The following is a 21,820-nucleotide window of genomic DNA, read 5'->3' on the forward strand; positions in this document are numbered from 1 at the left end:
GGCTTTGGGTGAGAATCGCTTTTATTCTAATTATCTTAGTCCCAGAGTCAGGCAGCAGCAAACGTTAGATAAGTCAATCCGTAGCCAGTTAGAGCAGTGAGCCTCAGTGCTAACTGCATATAGAATCACTTGGACTTCCCTGAGCCCCAGCCCGATCCATGAAATCTTTGGGGGATGGGTTGGCCTGGATATGGGTATATTGCACAAGATCCCCAGGTGATTCTCATGTGCAACTGGGGTTGAGAAGAACTGAGAGTTTTTCAGATCCTGCCTTGACAAACCAGACTGAAGTCTTTCTTCCTTGGAAAACTACATCTCTGTTTGAGTGACAAGGTTGCTAAGAAGAAAGTCTCCAAATGTGGAAAGCAGTCAAGTGTTTTCAGAAAGCCAGGCAGCATAGACGTACACTGATTTATAGGGCTGACCAGTGGTGATGGTTGGTTCAGTGGTAGAACTCTCACATTCCATACAGGAGACCAGGTTGGATTCCCAGCCAAGGCAGCTTATGCTCAAATACCATCCGTCCTTCAGTGGAGGCTTGTGTGTTACTAGGATGCTGAACAGGTTTCATCAGAGCTTCTAGACTGAGACGGACTAGGAAGAAAGGCCTGGTGATTGATCTGCTTCTGAAAATCATCCCTGAAAACCCTATGGATCACAACAGTCTAATCCGCAACTAATCATGGAGGTGGCACGGGACTGGGCAGCTTTTTGTTCTGTTGTGTATGGCGTTGCCATGAGTCGGGGCCAACTCAGCAGCAGCTAACAACCACCACCACCAGTGGTGAGCCACAGCCTCTGTTTGGGATAGGGCATGGGGAAGACAGACTAAGTTATCCAGACTGCCATGTGGGTCCAGAACAGTAGCCATGTTGGGCTTGGAGGGGGCTGGAGACACTCAGGCTCCCACTGGTGAGTGTGCTGTTGTATGTATTATCATTGTTCCTGCGTGTGTCCCCCCGAGATGTAGCCTTATTCTCACAGGTCAGGGGACCATCAATGTCATTTAGTCCAGTTAACACCCACCCCAATGCAGAGGTCCTCTGTATACTCCCTGCTTTCCAGATATGCCCCCTGCCCTGGAGAATCACTTGGACTTAACCAGGAACTCAGCAACTTTTAACCCCCACCTCAATTCACCTCTTTTTAAAAACTGCCAGGGATGCCATCCCCTCCAAATAATCTCAATTGCACCTTTTGGAGTGACTCATTAAAAGGAGAGTCCAAGTAAGTCCCCATTCCACTGGAGTTCCTTTTAATAAGTTCAGTCTCTGGATGTAAATGATGTCAGTGGGTTTTGTTTTTGGTATGATGTGCTAAGGAGTAATTGTGAGGCACTGAGCTGTTGCACTGTGAGTTTTGGTTCAAGGTCAGCCAGCCATGGTAGCCTGTTTCCATAAAGTCGAATATTTAAGTTCTCAGGATGCCAGCTCTCCAGCATCTGGCTACTCACTTTTTCTCCCCATTTCAGAAATGCCCAAAGCAATGTGGTCCTATACTGCAGCAAGTATCCTAATTTTTGACATGTCAAATGAAACACCAAACTTTCACGATTTCCACCAGTAATACCTATTCATTGACACATAATATATACTAATTGGACTTGGCCTAAAGCAGTTGTATTAGTTATCTCTTGGTGTGTAACAAATTACCCAAAATTTAGCAGCTTAAAACAACAGTAAATATTATCTCAGTTTCTGTGGGCCAAGAATTCAGAAGTGGTTTAGCTGGGGGGTCCTGGCCTGGAGTCTCTTAGGAGGTTAAAGTCAAGATATCAGTGGGGACTTCAGTCATTTAAAGCCTTGACTAAGACTGGAGGATCCTCTCCCAAGATGGCTCACGCACATTGCTGGCAAACTGGTGATGACTCATTTGAGGAGGCCTGGGCTCCTTCCCATGGGGACCTCCGTATCGGGCTGCTTGAGTGTCCTCACAACGTGGCAGCTGGCTTTCCTCAGAGCAAGTGAGAGCAAGGCAGAAGCTGCAATATTTTTTAGCCTTGAAAGTCACACTGTATTGTTTCTGTAATATGCTATTGGTGACAGAAGTCAGCCTGTTTGGTGTTGGAGGACACTACACAAGTGTGTGACTTACCAGGAGGCAAGACTCATTGGGGCCCACCTTGGAGGTTGGTGACTACAGCAGCCTTCCCCTCTTTTGATAGATGAGGAAACTGAGGTCCAGAGAAGTGAAATTTGCCCAATGTCCCATAGCCTTAAGATTTCAGTATTTGCTTTGCTCTCAACCCTGCTGATCCTCACCACCCACAGTATCTTACATTTATTTAAAATACCAAATGCTGTTTATCCTTGGGGAGATGAGAAAGTTATTTCCAGATGTGAAGCCAGTTTCCCTGATGCTTCTAACAGAGGAAGCCTTTATAAATCAAACAACATACAAGCAAAGTGCACAGCCTGAGCCATGGGGGAACTTTTTCCTTCACTTTCTTGAGTCATGAGGGGAAGGTGATCCAAAACAGAGGGAGAGAGGAAAGCAGAACCTCGAAGGGGAGGCAAATCCACAAGGGAACTAAACCTCCAGTGCTGGGGGGATCAGTTTTGGCTTTTGCACATTGTTGCCTGTCCTTGGTTTGCTCCCCTGTGCAATAGCTTTCCTGCTCTCTCTTTTGATTTCTGAGGGTGACAACAAGATCAACAACAAGAACAAAGCAGAGAGTATCACCAGAAATCAAACCAGTGGATGGAAGAACCCTCCCCAGGAGTTGGGGTTTTATTAATCCCAGATGAAAGAGAAAGGTTCATCCAGAGTGACCCCTTAAGAGAAGCACAGATTTTTTTTTCCTGTGAGAAACTTGTTTGTGAACACACACACACACACGCTTTTAAGCATAAAACTCAAAACTGTGATAAATGTGTCTTTTCACACACACACATACAGAGGCTTTTGAGCGTAAAACTCAAAACTGTGATAAATGTATCTTTTCTTTTTAGGATCCTCTTTGAAACAGCCATCTTCTAGAAGGGAAACAAGGAAGAAGCCTCTTGTATATTCTCTATCCCTTTTCAGTCGGTTAAAAACCGGCAAGGCCTGTCGTCTCAGATCAACATAACTAGGCAGGAAACACGACAACTTTCTCCCTGCCTGACCTATTTTTTCTAATGGGATGCTCTTCTTTGCCCTCTGACAAGCTACCTTCTCTCCTGAGTTCCATTTATAGCAGGATTTTATTAATTGTTAAATCGTTAGGAATGGATCTATCTCCCTCACAAGGCCTATTTCCTATACTGTTCAATAAATTAACCTGTGGATTGGGGAAACTGTCCATTTCTGCCTTATTTCAGCTCAAATTATTCCCAACCCACAAAATCCTGTGACTTGACAGGTGAGCGCTCAGTGTGAGTTCCCACTGCCTGCCCAGCCGTCTGTGGTCACTGGTGATTTGCCTTGGATTTACTCCTCCAAGCAATGCTTGTGTGGCCCGTGGGGATTTTCCTAAGGTGGAGCTGAAATGCTTTGGAGAGGAGCCCCCAGGCCTTTGCCTTGAGAAGGGCCTCCCTTCTCAATAATCAGACAAGAGCCCTTGGACCAATGCTGTGAATTTCTGATATGTTTGACCTCTCTCTTCACCTTGAAAGAAGGCTTGCAAATTCCATTTATCCACTGTTCTTGTTGCTGTCACACAGGTGACCTCACCGAAGAACTGGAGCATTAATGCCCCACAGCTGTCAAAGTGACCTATGTACTTCACTCCTCAAGGCCCTTTCTCACTTATTTTTAGTTGCCAGAGCTATGCCGCAAACAGAGCTTTCAAAAAAAAAAAAAAAAGCAAACAAAACAGCGATAATGTCACTCCCCTGCTGAACATCCTGCAGTGACTCCCCGTTACCCTTAGTGCCTGCGCTAACTGGCTCAGACTAACCAGTCTTTTCTCATCTTGCATTTCTCTCCACCCAGAACATTCCTTGCTCTGACCTTAGCCAGCTGCTCTTAGTTCATGGAGGTGCCTGCCATGCTGACTCTCAAAAAACAAACAAACCAAACCCATTGCCATCTAGTCGATTCCAACTCATACCGACCCTATAGGACAGAGTAGAACTGCCCCATAGGGTTTCCAAGGAGCGTCTGGTGGATTTGAGCTGCCGACCTTTTGGTTAACAGCCGAACTCTTAACCACTGTGCCATCAGGGTTTCCATGCTGATGCTAAGCCTTTCCATATACTCAGAATATTCTTTTCTAATCTTTCTCTCCTTCCCCACCCATTAGCTGGCTGATTCCTTCCTACCCATTATCCGGGTCTCGGTTTAAATGCTCTTTCTGAAAAGCCTTGTCCTTCAACTGGATAAAGCATCCACATCCCATCATAGTAGCACCCAGGACAATGGGTGAGAGGATTGATGTCACTTAGTGGTGCAGTAGTTAAGAGCTCAGCTGCTAACCAAAAGGTCAGCCGTTCGAATCCACCAGCCGCTCCTTGGAAATTCTATGGGGCACTTCTGCTCTGTCCTATAGAACTATGAGTTGCTATGAGTCGGGATTGACTTGATGGCAATGGGTTTTTGGATTGCATTGTCTGTTTTTCCTTCTAGGTGTTCAGTTCCACAAAAGGGGATAACTTGTCTGGCTTATTCTCAAGTGTATCTGGAGTCCCTGGGTGGCATAAACAGTTAAGTGCTCGACTATTAGTCAAAAGGTTGGTGGTTTGAACCCACCCACAGGTGCCTCAGAAGAAAGGCCTGGCAGTCTACTTCTGAAAAATCAGCCATTGAAAATGCTATAGAGCACAGTTCTGCTCTGACACACATGGGGTTGCCATGAGTAGGAATTGACTTGACGGCAACTAACAACAACATCATCCGTAGTGCACAACACATTTTCTGGCAGTAATGTAAGTAACCCAAATAAAACCAGAAGTTCTGGTTTCCACCTTTGGGGCCATTTAAGCACATTTAAGCACAGAGCATACCCAAAAGAAACATAAACTCCAAAAATACCCCCAAAAAGGAATGCAAATCTTCACCTAAGAAAGATTGATATTGCAAAATACACAGTACAACTACCTGAAAATCCTTTTGACTCACTATCAGTCCCAGTTCCCTTCATCCTAGAGGCTTCTTACTTCAAAGCTCGCTTCTTTCCAAAAAATCCAGTTTTCCATTGATCTCTCAGCCCTTTTCTTCCTTAATCACCTCCTTGCCCTTTTTAAAAATGTGTATTAATACAAGGAGGAGCCTTGGTGGCATAGTGGCTAAAGCACTTGGATGCTAATCAAAAGGTTGGCAGTTCAAGCCCACCAACTGCTCTATGGGAGAAAGATTTGGCAGTCTGCTTCTGTAAAGATTTACAGCCTTGGAAATCCTATGGGGGCAGTTCTACTCTGTCCTATAGGGTCGCTATGGGTCAGAATTGACTCAATGGCAATGGGTTGGTTGGTTGAATATTAAGGTAGACTCAATTCACTTCTCTCAATTCTCCTCTCCACCCATTTAGACACCCCTCGCCCCCAACCATCAGCACCACAAAGGGCTTGAAGCCAGGGTGACAAAGACTGACTCTTGATTGGAAGGCAAAGGAGGAGGAAGGGATGTGTCTTATTTATAAGCCTTTTATGGGGTCTTTGTCTCAGGATAATAAAAAAAAAAAACAGCTCATATTTATTAAGCACGTACCATGGGGGAGGCACTCTGCTAAATGTATTAATATGTTATCCTCATGCCAGTTCTATGAGCTTGATACTCTTGTTTCCGTGTACTTCAGAGGAACACTGGGGCCCAGCCGTTCAGTAACTTGCCCAATGTGACATAGTGAGGGAGCAGGAGAGCTGGGCTTTGAGGCGGAGTCTGCCACTAAAATGTCTCTGCAGTAGGCCCACAGTGGACACGATTTGAAAGTCTGGACAGGTTCCACCTGAGAACCAGCTTGGAGGCTGGCAAGGCAAAGGGTGTGAAAGCAATTTCTCTGATAACTGATTGCAAGCACATGTCAAAGGTTCATTTCAAAGCTGCTTACTAAAGAGACTTCAGAAAGCCAGTTCAAAAACTTGGAAGAGGAAAAAAATGTGTTTAATAATATTGTTAGACCAGGTACAAATGATCATGAAACTCTTGTTACAAGGCTAACGTATTGGGGCAGGTAAACCTAACTTCCCAGAAGGGACTCTTGATCTCATTAAAGTGGATCAGAAATGTTTCCCAGAAGTGACCAGTGAACACCAGAACACAAAGTTCTGTCCTGGCTCAGGCTTGAGATTAGTTTCTCTCAGAGAAACAGTTCCCTCTATGCCAGGATTTCTCAACTTGGCACTACTGACATTTGGGCCAGATAACTCTGTGGCGGGGGCTGTCCTGTGCACTGTAGGACGGTGAGTTGCAGCATCCTTGGCCTCCACCCACCAGATGCCACTAGTGCTCTCCTCCTCTTGGTTGTAACAACCAAAAATGTCTCCAGATGTTGTCAGATGTCCCCTAGGGGGCAAAATCACAGCTCCCCTCCCCCAACCATTGCTCTAGACTCTTGATTCTCAAAGTGTGGTCCATGGACTGCCAGCAACCAGCATTCCCTGGGAGCTTGTTAGAAATGCAGAGTCCCAGGCCTCACCCAGACCCACTGAGTCAGAATCTGCATTTTAACCAGATCCCTAGGGGATTCATGAGGACATTCAAGTCTGAGAAGTGCTCCCAGGCCAGTGGTTCTCAACCTGGGCTGCACATCAGAGCACCGGGGAGCTTTAAAAACACCTGACCTCAGCCCCAGAGATTTTGATGCCATTGGTCTGGGGCAGCCTGGGCTCCAGGAGTTCTGAAAACTCCCCAGGTGACTCTAATGTGTGGCCGAGTTTGAGCTCCCACTCTGGGCAGTTTCAAAATAAAACAAATCAAAACCAAACCCCCACGACTTTGCGAGGGATTTACAACAGCCTATAAACAAATCCAAATGATCCAGAGTGGATCCTTCTTGGCTTTCCATGAACATCCTTCTTTTTTGGACCCTTTTTTTCCCTTTTGGAAACCCTGGTATAGTGGTTAAGAGCTACAGCTGCTAACCAAACGGTCGGCAGTTTGAATCCACCAGGTGCCCCTTTGAAACCCTATGGAGCAGTTCTCCTCTGTCCTGTAGGGTCGCTATGAGTTGGAGTCGACTCAATGGCAATGGGCTTAGGTTTTTTTTGGTCCCTTTTAAGATTACAAAATTAAAGTCCTTTGATGATGATGTGAAAAAGTAGGATCTGGCTCTAACTTGCTATTAAAATAATGGTTGGAATGATTTGAGGGGGAAAAATGAAGGCATTGATTTATGCTTGACCAGATGGCTTTTTTTTAATAAGAGCCTTCAGAATCATCCCTCAAAACCTTGCTAATTAAAAAAAAAAAATCTGTACTTGAAAAAATAAACATTAAATAGCGAACTCTATCAAGAAAATTGCTTTCATAAACTGTATAATTATATAAAGAGCCCATACAAGTTGGGAAGCAAAACACTAACACCTTAATAGATAAATACCCACTGCCTTTGAGACGAAAAGGAAACGAACTCACAATTAACCACAGTGGATCTATAATTAGCCGAGCAGCATGAGAAAACGTGTGGCCTTACTAGTAATCAAAGGGATGCTAAGTGAAACAGAGTCTCCAATTTTCCTCTCGTACAATTCACAAAGATGAGTGGCAAAATGATCATGAAACAGACATGTGCTTATTATTCCAACAAATACTGAGTGTCTACAGCAGCTCCCCACCAGCCTAGATGATGAGACACACAGGTTAATAAATAGAAACAGATAAGTGGTAACTTTGGTGAGGGGTAAGACAGTACATAATACTGGGGAAGCCAGCACAACTTGTACAAGGCAAGGTCATGGAAGCTCCATAGACACAACCAAACTCCCTGAGGGATGGAATTGCTGGGCTGAGGGCTGTGGGGACCGTGGTCTCAGGGAACATCTAGCTCAATTGGCATAACAGAGTTTATAAAGACAACATTCTATGTTCTACTTTGGTTAGTAGCATCTGGGATCTTAAAAGCCTGTGAGTGGCCATCTAAGATACTCCACTGGTCTCACCCCTTTGGAAGCAAGGGAGAATGAAGAAAACTAAAGACACAAGGGAAAGATTAGCCCAGAGGACTAATGGACCACATCTACCACGGCCTTCACCAGACTGAGTCCAGTACAACTAGATGGTGCCTGGCTACCACCACTTACCGCTCTGACAGGGATCACAAAAGAGTGTCCCCAACAGAGCTGGAGAAAAATGTAGGACAAAATTCTAACTCAAAAAGACAGACCAGATTTTCTGGTCTGACAGAGACTGGAGAAACCCTGAGAGTATGGCCCCTGGACACCCTCTTAGCTCAGTAATGAAGTCACCCCTGAGGTTTGCCCTTCAGCCAAAGATTAGACAGGTACATAAAACAAAATGAGACTAAAGGGGTACACCAGCCCAGGGGCAAGGACTGGAAGGGGTGGGGGTCAGACAGGAAAGCTGGTAATAGGGAACCCAAAGTTGAGAAGGGAGAGTATTGACATGTTGTGGGGTTGTTAACCATTGTCAGAAAACAATATGTGTACTGCTTATAAGAAACTAGTTTGTTCTGTAAACCTTCATCTAAAGTACAATAAAGAATAATAATAAAGAAATAGAATAATAGACTAATAATAGAAATTCCAAGCCCTCGTTGATTTACATATCCCCCAACTCAGTTATGCCTTGATGGAAGTCTATCCTAAAGAAAATGTTAATGGGAAAAAAGTTTTATTCATTTAGAATAGTAAAAACAGAGTAAGAGCCTAAGTGTCCAATAATAGGATTACAATTAAACTGTGATGCATCCACCTGATGAAATACGGTTCCAAAGTAGAATCTAATGAATGATAAATGAAAAAAGAATACAAACAGAAAATGGGAAAAAAAGGTTCAGTAATGGATTTTGAAAATACTACACGGTATCGTCCCCACACTCAACATATACAGTATACATTTGTATACTTAAAGCTCTGAGGAGCCCCGAAACTAAGAAAATGGTTTGTTTAACCCAGTGTCTCTCAATTTATCTGATCATGGAAGGTTTCTCTCTCCTCTTTTCTCCCTCTTTCTCTCTCTTTCCCTCTATCTCATTCTCTCTTTCAAAACTAAAGCTTGTTTTATCATCTTTTGGAGCTGATATTTCTCAAACAAGTGAACAAACAAAACCTTAAGAATATGCTGGTATATATAGTAGTATTTAAGAGCTATGTGAAAATGAAAGCCATATATAGGTGTGCACATACAGAAAAGCTTATCAAGCTTTTCACTTAAGATTTGTGCATTTTACTTCATAAAAAATCTAAAAAAAAATTCTGAGAAAGCAAGAAATATTGAATTTTGGTGTTCATTAGAAGAAGTATATGAATATTTGTTAGGTCCAATCTTTGCTACACTGCAGATCTATTTCTGTGTATCAGGTGTTCGCTTCATGCAAGGGGCCTCGAAGATACTGTCAATATGTACAGATTGTTTATGCCCATTTTACACGAGCTTTGAAAAAGAGAGTTTAGGGTAGGGGAAAGAGCTCCAGACAGGCTTTTAATGCCCCATCAGTCATTAACTAGCTGTGTGACTTTGGACAAGTGAGTCAGCCTCTCTGGATTTTGATTTCCTAATTTCTAAAATGAAGAGTAGTTCTAAAACCTGAGTTCCATTCATCTTTGAAAGTAGTTTTACTGTTTTAAAAGATTATAAACCTTTATAGCTATAGATTTAAAAAAGTATCTTCTTGTGTTTTAGTTGAAAATTTACATAGCAAATTCGGTACCCATTTAACAATTTTATATAACTTGTTCCATGACATTGGTTACGTTTTTCACAATGTTTCAACATTCGCATTATTTCCATCCTTTTTGTTGTTTCCATTAATCTAGCTTCTCGCCCCCCCTTAGTGTCTCATATTTTGCTTTAGGGTAAATGTTGACTGTTTGGTCTCATATAGTTGATTATTTAAGGGAGCACAGTATTCTTGGGTGATATTGTTTATTTTATAAGCCAGTCTATTATTTGGATGAAAGGTGACCATTGGGAGTAGGTTCAGTTCCAAGTTCAAAGGGTATCCTAGGGTGAAAGTCTTGCGGGTTTCTCTAGTCTCTATTGGTACAGTAAGTCTGGCATATTTTTAGGAATTTGAGTTTTATTCTACATTTTTCTCACCTTCTATCTGGGACCTTCTCTTGTGTCCCTGGTCAGAACAATTGGTGGTGATAGTCAGGCACCATCTAGTTCTTCTAGTCTCAGGCTAGATGAGGTTGTGGTTCAAGTGGGCTATTAGTCCTGTGGACTAGTTTCTTCCTTACTCACCAAACTAGGATGTAGAACATTATCTTTATGAACTATGTTATGCCAGTTGACTGAATTGTCTCACGAGACTATGGTCCCAAGCCTTCAAACTCAGTAAACCAATCCCACGAGGTGTTTGGTTATATCTAGGAAGTATCCATAACTGTGCCCCCTATGTGGTTTCTTATATATATGTATATGCAGTGCACATAAACATGTATATACATATGCCTACAGATATGCCTGCACACATGTACCCCGTGTCCTCACATGTGCCTTCATATACATATATGTGCATACATGTCTACCTGTGTAACATATATTTTTTGTGTGTGAGTGCTTTAAATGAAGGTTTACAGAGCAAATTAGTTTCTCACTAAAACATTAATACACATATTGTTTTGGGACATTGGTTGCCAACCCCCATGACATGTCAGCACTCTCCGTTTCTCAACTTTTACCAGCTTTCCTGTCCCCTCCTGCCTTCTCATCCTTGCCCCTGGGATGGTGTGCCCATTTAGTCTCATTTTGTTTTACGGGCCTGTGTGATCTTTGGTTGAAGGGTGAACCTCAGGAGTGACTTCAGTACTGAGTTAAAAGGGTGTCCGGGGGCCATAAATACACATTTTTTTGGGGTTATTATCGTTGTTGCAAAATCATGTTATGCATTTACCGAAATTGTCCCTTATTCCTGCATACTTCTTAGTGTCTTCATTTATCTTAGACAAGTTGTGCAGACTTCACCCATATTGTGTATTGCCTTTCCCATAACCAAAAATAAGAAGTGTCTAATATCTACAAAGTGGTTCCCCCTCCTTCCCTCTCCCATCCCTGGTAACCATCAAAGAATAGTGCTTTCTGTGTGTACACCTATTCTTGACTTTTTATATGAGTGGGACTATACAGTATTTGTCCTGTTGTGGTTGACTTATTTTACTCAGCGTAATTCCCTCCAGATTCATCCATGTTACAAGATGTTTTGTAGACTCCTCATTATTCTTTATAGTTGCATAGTATTCCATTGTATGTATGTACCACAATTCATTTATTCATTCATCTGTTGATGGGCACTGCCTTAGTCATCTAGTCCTGCTATAACAGAAATACCACAATTGGATGGCTTTAACAAAAACAAGTTTATTCTCTCGCAGTCCAGTAGGCCAGAAGTCTGAATTCAGGGTACCAGCTCCAGGGGAAGCCTTTCTCTCTCTATCAGCTCTGTAAGAAGGTCCTTGTCATCAGTCTTCCCTTGGTCTGGGAGTATCTCAGCACAGGAACCTCAGGTCCAAAGGATGTGCTCTGCTCCCGGTACTGCTTTCTTAGTGGTATGAGGTCCCCATGTCTCTTTGCTTGCTTCTTTCTTTTGGTATCTCAAAAGAGATTGGCTTAAGACACTATCTAATCTTGTAGATCTCATCAATACAACTGCCACTAATCTATCTCATTACATCATGGTGGTAGGATTTACAACACATAGGGGAATCACATCAGATGACAAAATGGTAGACCATCATACAATACTGGGAATCATGACCTAGCCAAGTTGACAGATATTTTGGGGGGACACAATTCAATCCATGACAGGCACTTAGGTTGTTTTCATCTTTTTGCTATTGTGAATAACGCTGCAATGAACATAGGTGTGCATATGTCTATTCCTGTCTCCAGGATATATACCTGGGAGTGGGATTGCTGGATCATAAGGTATTTCTATTTCTAGCTCTTTGAGGAAGCACCATACTGTTTTCCATAGTGGTTGTACCATTTTACAATCCCTCGAGCAATGTAAAAGTTTTAGTCCCCCTACAACCTCACCAACATTTGTTGTTTTCTGTTTTTTTGATCATTGCCATTTTTGCAGAGGTGAGATTGGCATCTCATTGTAGTTTTGATTTGCATCTCTCTAATGTTTTTAATGGAAAAAAAAAGGCAATGATTGTGAGCATTTTTTCATGTATTTGCTGGCCGCCTGAATGTCCTCATTGGTGAAGTGCCTGTTCATGTCCTTCATCCATTTTTTAATTGGATTTTTTTTTGTCTTGTTGTTGAAATTTCCTATATATTTTATAGCTACATTTTTGCCTGATAGTACATGAATGGCCGTATTTTTTTATTTGAATACTGAGTCTTTGGACTACTCACTACTATCATTGTTACTCTAAAAACAGATGATCAGCTTTTCAGCTTTAAGGCAATCTCTGTGACACATGGTTTTTAGGAATGCATTGTTGGAGAAAGACAGGGATGTCTACATGTGTTTCATATGTTCTGTTAACTACATGTCAAGAAATTGGTTTTCCATTGCGGGGGAGGGGGGTGGTTGGGTATTTCTGATGTAAGCATCATCGTCTCTAGGCCTTGGGCTGCTAAGGCATAAACAACATAGGCTTTGCCATCTTTGGAAAATCCGCAAGCCTCTTGGTTAAGATAGCAGTCTCCTTGTTTATCACTTCTTCTACCTCTAGGTATCATTGACCTGTGCTTTGCTAGGAAAGCTTTGGGTCATTGTTTCTCCCAGGAAGTCTATGGTTCCTTTAAAAAGGGGGAGGAATATGTTCTGCTGGATTGAGCGAAATGGACTATAAGAACCGGAGCTGGCAGTGGTGACTGGCCTGGGATTATACACCTTTCTCCACCAATAGCTCACCACGCAAATTCAATGTTGGGCCTCAGCCACCAGCCCCGGCCTGGCATCCAATACAAGAAAATTTCAATATGTATGACATTGTTGTTGTTGTATGCTGTTGAGTTGATTCTGATTCATAACAACCCTATAGGACAGAGTAGAACTGTCCCGTAGGGTTTCCTAGGCTATAAATCTTTATGGAAACAGACTGCCATATCTCTCTCCTGAGGAGCAGCTGGTGGGTTCAAACCACCAACCTTTCAGTTAGCAGCTGAGTGCTTAATCACTGTGCCACCAGGGCTCCTTAATTGTCAAATTCCTTTTGAATTTATTTTAATGAGATTTGACCTAGATATGCTATTTGCCTTTTCCTAGAGTTCAACTAAATTCTCCATGTCCTGCACATAACACTGTTTTGATCTGGATTTCAGGGCCAGAACTTTACAAAAGTATGTCCTTCTCTTTGTCCCTTCCTCATTTCCCCTGTTTTTAATAGTTACTGGTAGAAATGATTTCACATTAGCCACCAAAAGCATCGTGACGTGCAAAACCCAATTTTAGTGGCTGCTTCATAGTTTGAGAAACAGCTTTTCTGAGTTTTGACTTAGATTTTTGGTTCCTTTACTTTATGAGTAGCCGTTTGGGATAAAAGAAGTGTTCCAGGTCAGAGTTCCTGGGGTGCACTTGCCACCTCTCTGCCCTCGGGTGTGTGACTTTGCATCTGTCCCTCAGTTTTAGCATGACTGGGGGCATGCTCACCTGCCTGCTGCCTCACGGTATGGTCGTGATCATGACAGGGGACAGTGTGTGTGAACGTGCTTTGTGAACTAGAGAGAATGGCACAAATGCCAGGCATGCTTCTTATTTCTGGTGCCCTCGGACTACTCCAAAGCTTTGACCAGTCAGCTACGGGTGTGCGGGTTGGTCGTTGCACGTGGAACCAGCCTTGGCCTCGGCTACTTTTGAGTGTCACTGTGTTTATGACTCTATGATTTAGCACCACATAGGAGGAAGTAATCATTGCATCGCCCCCAAGTGTCTGATTAAGGACCAAATGCAGACAAGTGTTGAGTGGACTCCATTTCCTAAATGATGCATGTGGTGCTGTGGCAACTCTGAGTTACACAGCTATAAATGGGTCATGGCAAGGCGTAAACATCACATGCTCTCAGTCTGGACTTAGGACAACACGAGGGAGATATTCAGTGTCTCATCCCTGCGCCAGTCAAAGTGGGCCTTCCCCAAAGGTAACTCCAAGTTGGGCTTCTGCGTCTTTTTCGATTTGGGTACAAAAGGTATATGGGGTAGCTAGACGGTGACATCTCAGCAGAGTGCCCACAGTCCCCATGGTTCTCACAAATGTCCTGAAGAGGACACAGGAGAATAGGGGACAGCTGTTGTCTCGGCAGCAGAGCAGTGTGGCCCGGGATACTGCCCAGCGCACTTGCATTCCAATGACCCGACAAACAAGTGTGCTTTACAGCACGGGCAATTTTAGCTCTGGATCCCTTCCCCTTGCTTCCCAAGCCTAGACCAAGCAGTGGGCCCAGACCTCTGGGACCCTGAATTCACGTCTTCCAGGATTATATAGGCATGCCTGTATGCACATGCCAACTCTCACGGGGGCCGGGGTAGAGACTGGTCCCCTGGGGGCTGTGTACACTGAGAAGGACCAGATCTGACCTTAGCCACCAGGAGGGGCCTGGTCTAAGGTTGCTGTGCCCTCTTGGCCTCTCCTGGAACCTGGGTGAGGGGGAGAGGGCTGTGATCTGCAGGACACCCTGGTGGGTCCTCTACCCATCTGCTGTCACCTGCTGGTTCCTTCTACAAGGAAGAATCAGAGTCACTCTGTAGATTAGATGGGGTGACTGTATATAGTCAGAGCCCTGGTGGTGCAGTGGTTAAGAGTTTGGCTGCAGTTCGAATCCACCAGCTGCTCCTTGGAAACCATATGGGGGCAGTTCTCTGTTCTATAGGGGTGGCTATAAGTTGGAATCGACTCATATATAGTCATGTATAGTCAATGGTAGAATGGTCAAATCTGGCACCATCTCCGCCCCCATGGGATAGAAGCACAAGCTGGTGGCATTGCCCCCACACCCCTTCTTCAACCAGAGTTGTCCCTGCTTGCCTAGCTCTTGGTCACATTGAATGATGGGAAGAGCATGGGCCCTGAGTCTCATGCTGTGTAAAGAATTCAGGCATTGATTCTTTAAAATAATATGGTCCTCTTCCAGTGGCCACGATGGTCTGGGCAGACTGGATCAAGATTTCCCTGTTCACAGAGAGGCCCACAAGGTGAACCCAATTGTCAGGGGTATCGTGTGGGTCAGTGCATATGGCTCCTCCTTTCTCTAAGTAGCCATGAGTGCCTACCTGCGACAGATATTTGGTGGACAAAGTCCATATCCAATTTGCCATATAAACGGTTGCCATTTCTGTATTTTACAATCTGAATGCTTGGAGAGAAATCACATCTCATAGAACATGCTTCAGTGACAATTTGCTATGGATCATCACCCCTTCCGTGCTGCTCAGAGAAGCCCAAGGAATGTTTCACCTTCAAAGGCAGGATGCCTCTCCCTTAGCCTGAAAGACTGGCCATGTATCACCCAGCACAGTGACTGCAGCAATATAATGGCTTGAGCACACCTAGACCACGATGGGGCTGGGGTAGGACTTAGAGCAGACGATACCCCTGTGGGGACAGAACATCATACTGTGTCTGTGCCCCTTTCATTCCTGCAGCCTCCCATGGAAGAATGTGGGTTTGGCTGTAACTCTAACTCTGGTTCTTTTCCTGTTCTCACCTATCCAGTGGTCCAATCTATCCATCCCTGGGCTCCTGCTATGTATCAGGTCCTGTGATAGGCGATGGGGATGTAAAAATGAATAGGACCTTGCTATGGACTGAATTGTGTTCCCCAAAAATGTGTGTCACCTTGGCTAGGCCATGATCCCCAGGATTGTGTGATTGTCCTCCATTTTGTGATCTGATATATTTATCCTGTGTTGAAAATCCAAGCCTCTAGGATGTTAATGAGGCAGGATTAGAGGCAATTACGTTAATGAGGCAGGACTCAATCTACAGGATCAGGTTGCATCTTTAGTCAGTCTCTTTTGAGATACAAAAGAGAAGTGAGCAGAGGGGACCTCATTACAGCAAGCAAGAAGAGCCAGGAGCAGAGTGTGCACCTTGGGCCTGGGGCCCCTGTGCTGAAAACCTCCTAGACCAGGGGAAGATTAATGACAAGGACCTTCCCCCAGAGCCCACACAGAGAGAAAGCCTGCCCCTGGAGCTGGTGCCCTGAATTCAGACTTGTAGCCTACCAGACTGTGAGATGATAAATTTCTCTTTGTTAAAGCCATCCACTTGTGGTATTTTTGTTATAGCAGCACTAAATGACTAAGACAGACCTGTTCATACCCTTAAGGTCACAGTCTAGTGGCAGGACAACTGTAGTGGGAGAGGTCTGAGAGGAGAGAGGCACTCGGCTGCTAACTGAAAGGTTGGCAGTTCGAACCCACCAGCTGCTCCACAGGAGAAAGATGTGGCAGCTGGCTTCTGTAAAGATTACAGCCTTGGAAACTCTATGGGGCAGTTCCACTCTGTCCCATAGGGTCTCCATGAGTTGGAATTGACTCCACGGCAATGGGTATAGTTTTTGGTATCTTTCCCTCTGGTTTAAGAACCATCAAAACTTCCTTGTTAGTGGAGTTGGAAGAGCCCCAGAGCAGGGCTTCAAACCAGTTCACTCTGGTTCGAACCCCTGCAAAGAATTTGCATTTCTAACAAGTTCCCAGCTATGCTAATGCTGCTGGTTAGGGACCAATTCTGAGGACCACTAGTAGAGCAGTGGTTCTCAAAATTTATTATACACAAGAATCACCTGTGGATCTTGTTAAACTGTAGATTCTGATTCAGTATATCTGGGGTGGAAATGCAAATTCTCAGCAGGGGTTCAAACCAGTGGAACCAGTTCAAAGCCCTGCCCCAGAGTCAGGACACCTGAGTTCAAATCCCAACTTTTCCATTTACCAGCTATTTAGACTTGAGCTAGTCACTTTGCTTTTTGAATCTCTGTGTACTTCATCTCAAAAATAAGTATAATACAACCTACATCACAGCACTGCTATAAATGACACAATGGGCTTTGCTATCTCTAAAGCAAATAGAGGAAAGCAAAGTTTTCCGAAAGATCTCTGCTGCAGAATTCTCCTTAGGGTTTACTGGCCAGCACTGGGTCCCTTGGCTACCCCCAGCTGTAAGAGAGCCTGGGAAATAGTGTTTGGTTTACCAGCCTTTGTAGTAGAGAAAACCAAGGAAGAAGGTGGTAAGGAATAGATGTGGAAAGAGCCAACCATAGTGTCTGTCACAGCAGGGCAGGGCCCTTGACTGTGAAGTTTTCTTTCTTTAGCCATTGATAATAATAATTAAAAAAAAAATGTGAGCATCCCATTTCTTGGAAAAGAATCAGCCCATCCACATAAGTAAAACACAAGGAATGACGAAGAAGAATGAAAAACACATGTGTAAATAATGTTCAAGAATCCCTGCTTTACAAGAGCCTTTAAAAGAAACGGCACCATATCAATTAGCTATTGTTACAACAAACCACTCTCGGAATTCAATGGCTTAAAATAAGATAATTTATTATTATAGGCCATGTGTTTGTGGCTTAGCTGATCTAGGTTGGACTTGGCTGATCTTGGCTGGGCTCAAGCATCTGCAGTTCGGCTGTGCGTTCAGCTCTAGACGGGGCTTGGCTGGGGTGCTTTAGCTGGGTTGGCTCTGCTCCATGTGTTTCTCATCCTTCTCCTGGGATCAGCAGACCAGCCTGGGTATATCCTTCTCATGGCAGTGGCAATGGTGCAAAGGAATAAGCAGAAACACGTGATAACTCTTGAGGCCTAGGCTCAGAACTGGTACACCATCACTTCTGCCTCATTTTATTGGCCAAAGCAAGTCACATAGCTAAACTCAGGCATGAGGAAATATACTTCACTGTTTTAGTTTCAGGAAATCCTGTTGGTGTAGTGGTTAAGTGCTGGGAGCCAGGCTGCAAGGGCGGCCCCTCTGCACCCACTGCCCCCAGCATAAACATCGAAGAATTCCTGAAAAGTCAGGAATATCTCTGTCATCTGTGTTCTGTTTCTGTTTCATTTTCAGCCTGTGTATAGCAGAATGTATAAGCATAAAATTCCATTATAGATTTAGGGACCTTTGGAGGAGGGCGTCCTACTCATAATCCCCTGGTGAAATCCCGGGTAGGGACAGCCCGTGTATTACCTGGGGATCAACATGAAGTTGTCTTAGAGGGAAAACGAATAGCTCAACTATGGAAAACAAAAACAGGATGGTGGAATCCTGGTACTTACCGAGGCCCTTTTGTGATTAAACCACCACCCACACATGATCCCATAAAAGTGGAAAAACAATATTTTGAATTTCTATTGGCAAGAAATTGGGATTATGACGCTGATTGGAGACCATATAGAGTAAAAGGAAGTTTTATTACTCCAAAACCGGCTTGGGGGTGTAGAGATTGGGCTAATTGTCCTTGGCATAATCGTGGACAATATGACGTAACCCAAAGTGGCTGGACTTCAAGAACTTGGCCACCCTGGACAAGATGGACAAAGCCTATGTGGCAATGGTTTTGCAAAAAGATTAATTGTTATAAAAACTGTGGAAGGTGTTGCAAGATTAAGCATAAGTGTAAAGCAGTATGAAGTCAATTGTTACTTTGTGTAAAAATAAATCAACAAAATGTTCTCTTCAATTAAACAGAAACTCATTGTATTTGTGTGCGTATGCAGAACTGTACTACGTGTCACTTGGAAAATTATGTCTCTGGAAAATGATGTTATCTATGATGATTATATCCTGTACTGCCCCTTTGTTGATCATGCGATGTTATGCTTATGTAAGCTTATGATATAAAAGACCATGTAAAAAATAAAGAGGCGGCTTTTTTTTTTCTGCAGAATGAAAATACAAGACACACTACGTCTCATTCTTTTTCGCCAAACTCTACCCTTCCTCTGGTGACCCTGTTCTTTGCTGAGGCTGGCCCCCGGCAGTTAAGAGCTATGGCTGATAACAAAAAGGTCGGCAGTTTGAATCCACCAGGCGCTCCTTGGAAACTCTCTGGGGCCGTTCTACTCTGTGCTCTAGGGTCGCTATGAGTTGGAATTGACTCGATGGCAGCGAGTTTGGTTTTTGTTTTGGTCTTAGTTTCATAGGGCTGCCCCAAAGTGGGTGACTTTAAAGAACAGAAATTTATTTTCTCACATTTATGGAGGCTGGAAATCCAAATTCAGGATCTTGGCAGTGTAGATTCCTTAGAGGGCTTTGAGGGAGGAAGTGTTCCATGCCCCTCTCCTAGCTTCTAGTGGCTGCCAGCAATTTTTGGTGTTCCTTTGCTGTTGTAGATAGATCCTCACATGCTGTCTTCTTCCTGTGTGTAACTCTGTTTTCAGGTCTATCCTTCTCTTATAAGACACCACTCAAAAGGGTCTAGGATTAGGACCCACCCTATTCCACCATGACTTTGTTAACTTAGATAACATCTGCAAAGAAAAACCCTATTTCCTCAAACAAGGTCACATTCACCAGTGCAGGGGTTAGGACTTCAACATATGTTTTTTTTGGCGGGGGAGGGGGACACAATTCAATCCATAATACATTTCACCTGGGAATCCTGGGTTGAGAAGAAGGGTCTATCTTGCTCTGTCTTGGAGACTGGCATGGATTGAAAATCGATAATTTCTATTAAAAAAAAATCCCGTAAGAGCGGGAAAATGTAAATGTGTATGGCAATGGGTGTGGATATAGGCTGGGGTGAAGAATTGAAGCCATTAATGCAAATCTGTCAGCAAAAAGGAGGGAAACCCTCAATGAGATGGATTGACACAATAGCTGAAACAATGAATTCAAACACACCAATGATCATGAAGATGGTGCAAGACCAGGCAACGTTTAGTTCTGTTACAGGTAAGGTCGCCACACCATGAGTTGTGTAGACTGGGCAACTAACAAGGACAACAGTGCAAATTTACCACAGGCAACAAGGGTCTTGAAAGTCCTAATCGTAAAATTAGCATTACACTCTAATCCTTCAGAAGGAAGCCAGCCTAATTTAGGTTGGAATTACTTAAATCACTAGAGGCAAAATTGATGGTCACACCTTCTACTCATAGTTCACATTCATGAAATTGAGAGAATGAAGTTTCCAAGTTAAAATGGGCCCTTCATTTTTGACTTGTTCCTATTATACTGATTTATAAGCTGTTCCTAAAAATATCTCATGAAAACTAATGGTTCCTTTGTTGTTTTATTTATTTATTTTTTAATGCAGGTTTGATGTGAAGAATTGAAGAGAAAGAATGGATTCAAATGAATATGGCTCACTAAAAAATTTTATATATTTGTATGAAGATTATGAATCTCCTGAATGCCTCAGACTCTAAAAGAAATGTTCTATTTGTATATTTATATCTTTTCCTTCTAGTTGGCTGCATTTCTTAATTTGTCTTCATTTTTGGCACCTTGCAGAGCAAACCAGCCCATGAATTCACCACTTGGAGGGTGTAGTTTTGAGGAAGGATATGATTTTTTGGAGAGGGGTAAGAAAATGTGCATAACAATGATTTTGATTAGAACTTCTGTAAGCTACTTCCCACAATATTTTGGTCAATATTTGGAATGTATTTTAGTTCTTCACCTTTTAAATTATGTCAATACACTTTTTACGAGTTCAAATAAATACTTGAGTAAACGAAAATGTGAATCCAGACTAAATTAATTTTCATATCCTCAGATAGTTGCATATTCCCAAACAAGAAGAGAAATGAGATGTAAGAGACAGCCAAATGCCACATTGCCTAAGTGGGGGCTTCTAATTCGGAACTGGATGCCATGGGTAAAAACATGGCTGACTGATCATTGCATATAAAGTTACATATTGCCGGAGGAATTGGACATCATTGATATTCCTCCCTACGAGGATGACCTTTATCATGAGTGCATTTTACTCCCATAGAGGCTCGCAAATTCCCCTCGCCCAGATGGAATAGAGTTCATTATCGGTCACAATAAAGTAAAGCCTAGGGATCAGGACAAAAGAGAGAGGCAGATCATACCTTAGCTATCCACAAAAAGATGAACCAGGCCTCCTCCTGCTGAGGAGGGAGAGGCTTGATGTAAACTTACTCAACACACAATACTACCATAAACAAAACTAATCACTCGTGGTCCTCTAGGGGCTTATGATCTTCTGAAATGCTTGGGAAACTTCCAAATAGGAAGCTTTAGGGGAAAGGGTTGTAAAGACCACACTGTTCTGAAGGCAAGTGTGCCACCTACCTGATATGTAGAGTCCCTAATACCATTTCCCAGGCTAAATGACTTTTTTTTCTTTTTTTTATCATTGTTGAAAATATAAACAGCAAAACGCACCCCAATTCAGCAGTTTGTGCATACACAATGCAGTGACACTGATTACATTCTTCAAGTTGTACAGCCATTCTCACCCTCCTTTTCCAAATTATTTCTCCCCATTAACATAAACTCATTGCCCCCCATCAGGCTAAATGACTTTTATTCTTGCTTCAGAGCCTGCCATTAAAAACAAAACAAAAAACCAAAACAGATATACTTCTAAAGATGCCAAATAGAAATTACTCTCTTGCTCATCGGTTTCCTAGAGCTGGGTCTCCACAAGCTGGACAATCACTGCCCTCACATGTGACTGGCTGCAGACTCAGGGGGCCTGAGTTTAGGTTTTCCTGAAGGGCCCCTGCTGGTCGTAGGTCCCAGGCATTGCACTGGGCTCTGCTTCTCCTGCGGACCTAAGTGTGATATATGTGTATGTGGTGGGTGATAGCAATCAGAACAAATATGTCAGCCTAATCTGTCATTAGAGCAGA

General features: G+C 43.3%; 1 protein-coding gene across 1 annotated transcript in view; it reads left to right on the forward strand.

Moving 5' to 3' along the window:
* The window catches only part of SMPX (small muscle protein X-linked), a 60,024-nt gene extending 39,725 nt beyond the window's left edge, over nucleotides 1-20,299 (forward strand). Inside the window, exon 5 of the mRNA XM_049872051.1 lies at nucleotides 20,251-20,299. The gene's annotated coding sequence lies outside the window, so the exon portion shown is untranslated. The remainder of the gene's footprint in view (nucleotides 1-20,250) is intronic.
* Nucleotides 20,300-21,820: the final 1,521 nt, after the last annotated feature.

This window comes from Elephas maximus, chromosome X (assembly GCF_024166365.1).
Source record: "Elephas maximus indicus isolate mEleMax1 chromosome X, mEleMax1 primary haplotype, whole genome shotgun sequence".
Classification (NCBI taxonomy): domain Eukaryota; kingdom Metazoa; phylum Chordata; class Mammalia; order Proboscidea; family Elephantidae; genus Elephas; species Elephas maximus.